This window comes from Mandrillus leucophaeus, unplaced genomic scaffold, assembly GCF_000951045.1.
Source record: "Mandrillus leucophaeus isolate KB7577 unplaced genomic scaffold, Mleu.le_1.0 Scaffold56, whole genome shotgun sequence".
Classification (NCBI taxonomy): Eukaryota; Metazoa; Chordata; class Mammalia; order Primates; family Cercopithecidae; genus Mandrillus; species Mandrillus leucophaeus.
The window spans coordinates 3,880,745-3,888,354 of record NW_012106030.1 but is presented as its reverse complement, the minus strand read 5'-3'; the positions used below and the strand labels follow the sequence as shown (position 1 = coordinate 3,888,354).

At 38.7% G+C, this 7,610-nt stretch overlaps 1 long non-coding RNA gene across 2 annotated transcripts in view; it reads right to left on the bottom strand.

Moving 5' to 3' along the window:
* The window catches only part of LOC105552489, a 562,990-nt gene that overhangs the window by 292,528 nt on the left and 262,852 nt on the right, over positions 1 to 7,610 (bottom strand). For both annotated transcript variants that reach the window (XR_001008022.1, XR_001008021.1), the window contains exon 5: positions 246 to 379. This is a non-coding gene — a long non-coding RNA (uncharacterized LOC105552489). The remainder of the gene's footprint in view (positions 1 to 245; positions 380 to 7,610) is intronic.

Sequence of the window (7,610 nt, the reverse complement as noted above, 5' to 3'; positions counted from 1 at the left end):
AGGAAGGAAGGAAGGAAGGAAGGAAGGAAGGAAGGAAGGAAGGAAGGAAGGAAGGAAATCTCCATGGGGAAAAAAAACAAAAACAGGACAACTCTGAAGACTCCTGCTTGCAATTAAGAGGTATACCCAGAAAGTATCAAAAGTTGTATTCTTCCAGTTGAAATCTTGTCAATTTCATCTTCCTGTTTTGATTACTGGTCTCCTGAAAAGGGGCCTGTGGTATTACAAATTATCCCATTACTCACTCCTCTCAGGTAACTCTGCTGGAAAGGGAAAGAAGTAAATCTTGGAGTCCTGCACTTCCATCCGTTAATCATATCCATGCATGCCCTCAAAAGCAGTAAATCACCGTCTTTCACTGTATTGCCATGATTCACACCTAAAACAGGGCAGAGAAGACAGGTACTCAGAAATGCCATGCCCAGAAAAAAGGTATCTTAATACACTAAAAACGACGACACTTAGGCACACCGGTATTGCTTCTTCTCAAAAAGACATCACACCAGCAAGTATAGTTTATCATTCTAATTAAGGGTCATCAGCCGTGTTAAAGGCAAATTTTATAGACCAAAGCTTTCCAAACAGAACATTTTAGGACTCAGTACCCTTTCCAAGCTCTATTAAAACCAAACATCTATATCATGTTAACCCACTTGGGCAGCACGACTTTAATTAGTAAAATTAGCCCTGTTGTTTGGCCAACTTTCCTCTCATAAACTCTGCAAGGCAGAAACATGGCCAATCATGTGTTTTAAGATGCTACCTAATTATATAAAAGCACTCATCAAACTTTACATAGAAGTTTAAAAATCAAAACATATCATTAATCCGGAAGAAAAAAATATTTGAGGTTACCTTATTTTGTAAGATTATGTGCTCATTTACTACATGAGGAAAAAGGGCTTCTGATAGTCAACGCCTTCTTTTAATTTAATTACCAGAAAATGCAAACTGTTTTCAGGTTTACCTGAATGTTATCAGTTTGAGTGGATTTTCCTATTCAATACACAATTGCCCTGCTTCCACTGGTCTTGTTAAGAAGAGGCAGTAACAGAAGCCCACACTCGGTATTTTTAAGCATATTTAAAATCTCTCTAGCTGGGGAGATAAGAACACCTCCCTCTTGCCAAGCAAATGCCAACAGCCAACAGAACAAGGCCAAATGATAGAAAACACCTCCTGCAGATTCTACTCAACTTTTTCGTTGAGCTTGCACCATCATTATCAGCTGCCCTTCACAACTGCCAGCCTGTTCCATTAAACTTGCTATCAACTCAATATCAGCAGGATAACAGTACAATGGTCTCCCAGCTCCTAGATTTGGGAGACTGATGAGTGGATGCTAATGAAGTCTCTGCCTGCAAGATGTATTTTTTATATTTGATTCCCTGACCTTAATTTTTACATCATTCAAAAATCTGGAACTAAAGCTCACATTGGGTACAGAAATGACGCTTCTTCAGCAAGAACCAGACCTGGCTGACAGTCTGTTTCTTTAACTGCCTTTCAGCAAAATGGCCGACTCAAGGATTAGGCTCTGAAATGGCTGAGAACAGGGATTTGTAAGACAAAGAATGACACATATTTCTGACAGCTGTGAATATATACATAGAAGAGAAGTATCTTTTAAATAAAAGCCATTGTGGTACATTTAAATGGAATAATGTAATTGAAAATAGATTTAAAAAAAAAATGAACTCAATGCTACAACATTTTTAAGGATGTTTTCATTTTTTTTTAATTGATTTTAAAGGGCTTTGTAATAAGACTATATGCCCTAGATTGCAGTACCAAAAGCTCTTTGACTGCATATAAATGACTGTGGTCTGCTCAACTTTCAACACAGGATTTTCTTACCCAGACTCCATCACCACTATATTTTTTAAAAGGCATCTCCTTTGAATTTTGGGTTGTGCTGTGGAAACCTACAACTCATAATGCCTTCGCCTACATGTACAGGCACACACAAAAATTATTCTTTTTCCCCAATAAGCCTCTGCTAATTGGTATCTGCCATTCATATTAAAGTACATGGATATAATATGTTCCTAATAAAAGGGATACACCTTGATGCACATTCCACCACAGAACATGAGGCCCTGAGGTTACTTCAACCTTAACAGTGCCATGAATTACTTTTTGGATGACAGATTTTTTTTTTTTTTAATCCCATGTGTTATGTTTTAGCTCCAGCTTTGAAACTGTGCAAATGGAAGGAAAACTATCTTCGTAAACATTCCCCTATCATCAGATTTAAGAGAATTTTATTTCTAGTTTTAAGGAACAATATAAAATAAACCACAGAGGCTGGTGTCTGTCAGATATGAAGTGTCCAAAGATTAAACCACAGTGACCTATCTCTCTGCATTGTGTTCCAGGGTCACTTAAATACGAATATGGGGATGACGCCTTAGATACGAATACGGGGATGATGCCTTAAATACGAATATGGGGACGATGCTAAAAATGTAGATGTCAGACAGCTTCATATCAGACTTTTAAAATGATCTTTGGGAAATTTAGAAGTCTTATGCTATCCTAAAACAGCAAATACTGACATCCACTTTTTGTCTTTTTTTTTTTTTAAGTGTAATACCAGTAAACCACATTCAAGGTCAGAAAAAGTCTACTTGGCCACCTGAATAACTCTGCCATATTTGGTATTCAAAATTAAAAAGTGGAGACTTAAAAGTGGTAGTTACATGCTGGATTTCTTTGAAAACTTAAAATTGGAGCAGGAAAAAAACCAAAATAAGGACAACTCATTTAATGGCATTTGGTCAGCTCACTTGTTAAATATACACCGATTTATATACACAGTCAAAAAATAGCACAAGTTAACAGAATGACTAATGTTGTAATGAGACACCTTTATTGAGTCATTATGTATATAAGAAACAGTCCCAAAATTGTGGAGCCTGCCTCAAGTAGGCTGAGGTAACTGAGTATTGGTAAGATAGTGAAATATATGAAGAGACATGCATGTAGAGAGAAATGCAGTCAGCAAAATGTCACTAAATTATACCCTTAAATCTGTCTTGCCTTTAAAATGCATCCCCATCAGACAGGCATTCACCCACTCCAGAGAACACAACCAGAAAGGGAGCTTCAAGTCTGCAACCCAAATGACAGCCCAGGAGTTTGTGGGTTTTATAAATGGCAGTTCGAGATTTAGGTTTTGTTTCTCCGTATAAGTAAAGTACCCATGGAAATGTTGTCCTGACACTACAGAATCACAGAAAAAAAGATTTATAGACTGAGTGGTTTACCAATTTCTTTTGATCAAAAGCAGTTAGAGGAGCAACTCGGTCAGATGTCCCTTCTACCTGCCACTTGATTATCTGTAGGGAAACATAAAGCTGGTTTTATTGATTTACCAGGAAATGTTTCTCATATCAAGTTCAGCACTGATCCATAGATATTCAATTTCAATTAGAAAGTAACAGTACCCCAAAACATAAAACCATTATTTCCAATGCCACAATTTTAAGGGGGAAATTTGGAGGAGAACAATAAGAGAAAAATCGTACAGATACAAAAAGGACTGATGTTATTAGGGAGCAGAGGAGGAACTGATTTTCATTACCCTAAGGGTATTGCTTAATAAGCTCAGACTATAAAACTAGCGTACCTCTAGGAGTTTTGTGTTCCAGGTACCAATATGAGTTTACCAGTCAAAGGCAGCCTCTTCTGAAAATTATCATGGTTTACTGATGAGTATTTGTATCAATGTCTTAGGGAGATACAGATAGAGATGTGTGTGTGTGTGTGTATGTGTAATTTATGTTATAATGTGTATGTATGTGTAATTTATATGTAATAATGTGTGTGTGTGTGTATATATATATATTTAAGCCCACCATTGATGTTGTAAATAACTCAAGAACTATATATGGAAACCATAAATATGTTTCTATATCTCTGTTTAGCTGGCTAAGAAGAAGCTCTCAGAGCTGAAAAGTTCTAAGAGGCAACTTGTTATACCAGAGCCCTAAATCTATAAATCTTACAGCTGACATTTCCCAATCTGGGGCAATAACAGATTAGAGGATGAGGAGGGGCACTTCTATTCTTAAGGACATAACTGGCAGCTGTTGGGCTTATTTGGAATCCTTGGCTCAGGAAAACTTGTTTATGCATTTGGTGTATTCATATACTTTGCCTATTTGCTAGGCTTAACACCAATAAGATGGCTGAACATTTGCTGTTGTCCATTTGTTGACTCACAACAACTCAAGGTTTAAATGCCACATGAAAAGAACCTGACCAGCTGGGAGGAGGTGTCAAGGACTTGATGAAATAGAACAAAGTCTTGTCTTCATTTTTCTCTGGAAAAAGTCAAAAAGCAAATATTGTCTAATAATTCTAAGAGCCCTTTTATTTATCCTCTCGTTACAAAAACTAGCATATACTCCTGGCATGTGTCAATAGATGGTCACAACTGGTACTCAAAAATTAGGTGCTTTAGGTAAAGGGGCCAATATTGAATCTCAAGTTAAATTAAGCTGCTGTTTTGTATACATTTTTGTGATGAGCTTGATATGCTTCTAGATGGTAAATACAGTCTCTGAAAACAAAAACCACATCATCAAAATAAAAACCTTAAATTACTGAAGGCCAGAAACACCATGAGAAACAGTTTTAGTATTGTCTTCAAGCATAATAATTAATTAAATAAGACTTCATGTATTTACTAGGAAAATGCCTCAATCTGGTACACTTCATATAGGGACAGAAAAGTCTAAGTGATTCTAATCAAAATGTTTTCAAATCTCTCTTATTTTATGATCAATAGGAAAATAACACTTACATATCTTCCACAGTTGTCACACAAATATTAAATAAATGTCTTAATTACCTCTTTACCTCATTTATATTATCAGAGATACACAACTATTTGGCCAAAAGAGAGTAACAGACTTTACAAATTAATCAATTAATTTGAATTGTTCCTTCTAAAAGACATTTTGCTTTTATATTGCCATACAAAAGACTATCATTTCTTAAACTATTACTTTGTACCTACTTAATTCCTACTAATGTGGCTACGTGGGAAGCTGGATTTCTCCAAATATATTTGTTTTCATTAAACAAATGTCCAACAACTTTCAGAATTAACAAATGGACTAGCGGACCCAAATGAATGCCAGCTAAATAAGCAATTAACCTGGGAACACAAACAACCCCCAATCTACTAAATTCGGAACATTCTCAGATTATAGCCAAATGCCAAACTCATTCATCTTAGCAAGTCAGTGTGCCAAGACTTTCTGGATCAAGACAAGCACAATCTCAGGAGCTTTCTTTACCTTCTCTCACTTTAAGAGGTATCAACAAATTAGATATGTATCAATTCATAAAAAAACTTCGTTAGAATGTGACCAGTATTGGCCCTTTCCCACTCTAATATTTAATGAAAACCTCTAAAGTTGAGTCATAGAAAACTCTGCATTTTTAAAACAATTCTGAGGCCAGGTACGGTGAGTCACGCCTGTAATCCCAGAACTTTGGGAGGCAAGGCAGGTGGATCACGAGGTCCGGAAATCAAGGCCATCCTGGCTAATACGGTGAAACCCCATCTCTACTAAAAAATACAAAAAAACTTGCCGGGCGTGGTGGTGGGGGCCTGTAGTGCCAGCTACTCAGGAGGCTGAGGCAGAAGAATGGGGTGAACCCAGGAGGCGGAGCTTGCAGTGAGCCAAGATCCTGCCATTGCACTCCAGCCTGAGCGACAGAGCGAAGACTCTGTCTCAAAAAAGAAAAAAACAAACAAAAAAAACAATTCTTACTACTGAATGTATTTCAGTAAGTCTGCTTGTCTAAAGACTCAAATCCCCACCATAGCTTGGTCTCTTAGGTATCAAAGCCCCTTGATAAAATACGTAGCTATTAAACCTTTAGCATAAATTTACTTCATACAGGAAATCTATTGGCCAAGGCTCAAAAGACAAAATCAATTGAACAGGTAAACTGTGGTAGGAGAGGGAAGCAGAGGAAAAGTTCTATTTAGGGAGAAAAGTTTGTAATCAGTGTGAACTGGGCCACCAAATGCAGTGGGAAGATGGAGGAAACAAGAGATAAAAGTCCAAGGAAAACCTGCCAGACCAGACAGAACTTGAGTCCATTTTGAAGTAGAAAATGTTGGGATTGCCAGGCACGGTGGCTCATGCCTGTAATCCCAGCAGTTTGGGAAGCCAAGGCAGGCGGATCACCGGAGGTCAGGAGTTCGAGACCAGCCTGAACAACATGGAGAAACCCCATTTCTACTAAAAATACAAAATCAGCCAGGCATGGTGGCGCATCCCTGTAATCTCAGCTACTAGGGAGGCTGAGGCAGGAGAATCACTTGAACCCGGGAGGCAGGGGTTACGGTGAGCCGAGATTGCGCCACTGCACTCCAGCCTGGGCAACAAGAGGGAAACTCCGTCTCAAAAGACAAAAAAACAAAACAGAAGAAAGAAAAAAACAAGAAAAGGTTGGGATCTGGTTTCCAGTATCTCAAGGTTTGTTTTTTCATAATCTGCACTGCCAGTCAAGTAAAACCAACACACACTGGCTGAAGAAGCAAAGTCTTGCTTCCTGGTCTTATCTGGAATTCTATCTTCTCTCCCTCCATGCCCTGGGTACCTGTCAGCCCCCAATGCCCCCTTCCCCTGCCTATAATCACTGGGATCTTCTTCTTTCTAATTGCTCTGGATTTGTTTTGGCTTTTTTTCCTATTCTTTTCTCCCATTCTTTCATAAAATTTCAGAAAGAAGAAATAAAAATCCTTTGCCCAGGCGAGCCACAAGCTTTTAAAAATCCCCATCTGCCGAAAATATTTACATTTAGGGAAAGTGTTGCTCTGTTTACTTCAGAGACCGCACAGATATTTGAACAAGGGGAAAAACAATCCTGGTCTATTGATTCTGAGTCTAGGCTTTATCCACCAGGACCAGTTGTTTCTCACAAGTTATTATTCTGAAAAAGTCAGTTCTATTTAGGTTTTTAAACCAACATTTAAAAACCTACCAAGACAAAAAAATACTTGCCTTTTGAGTGTGATGACATTCAGTCAGAACTGGAAGAATAGGTTGAGCGTAAGTTCAGACCTGGCCTCCATCTTGCTACGTGTCCAAAGAGCATTTAACATTTTAATATAAAATGGCAGCAGGGTGCAGTGGCTCACGCCTATAATCCCAGCACTTTGGAAGGCCAAGGTGGGCAGATCACCTGAGGTCAGGAGTTCAAGACCAGCCTGGTTAACATAGTGAAACTCTGTTTTACTAAAAATACAAAAATTAGCCAGACATGGTAGTGGGCACCTGTAATCCCGGCTGCTGGGGAGGCTGAGGCACAAGAATCACTGGAACCCGGGAGGCAGAGGTTGCAGTGAGCCGAGATCATGCTACTGAGCTCCAGCCTAGGTAAGTGAGCGAGACTCTGTCTCGAAAATAAAATAAAATAGGTCAGGCGCGGTGGCTCAGGCCTGTGATCCCAACACTTTGGGAGGCCGAGGGAGGCAGATCATGAGATCAAGAGTTCGAGACCAGCCTGGCCAACATGGTGAAACCCTGTCTCTACTAAAAATACAAAAATTAGCCAGGCATGGTGGTGCATGCCTGTAGTCC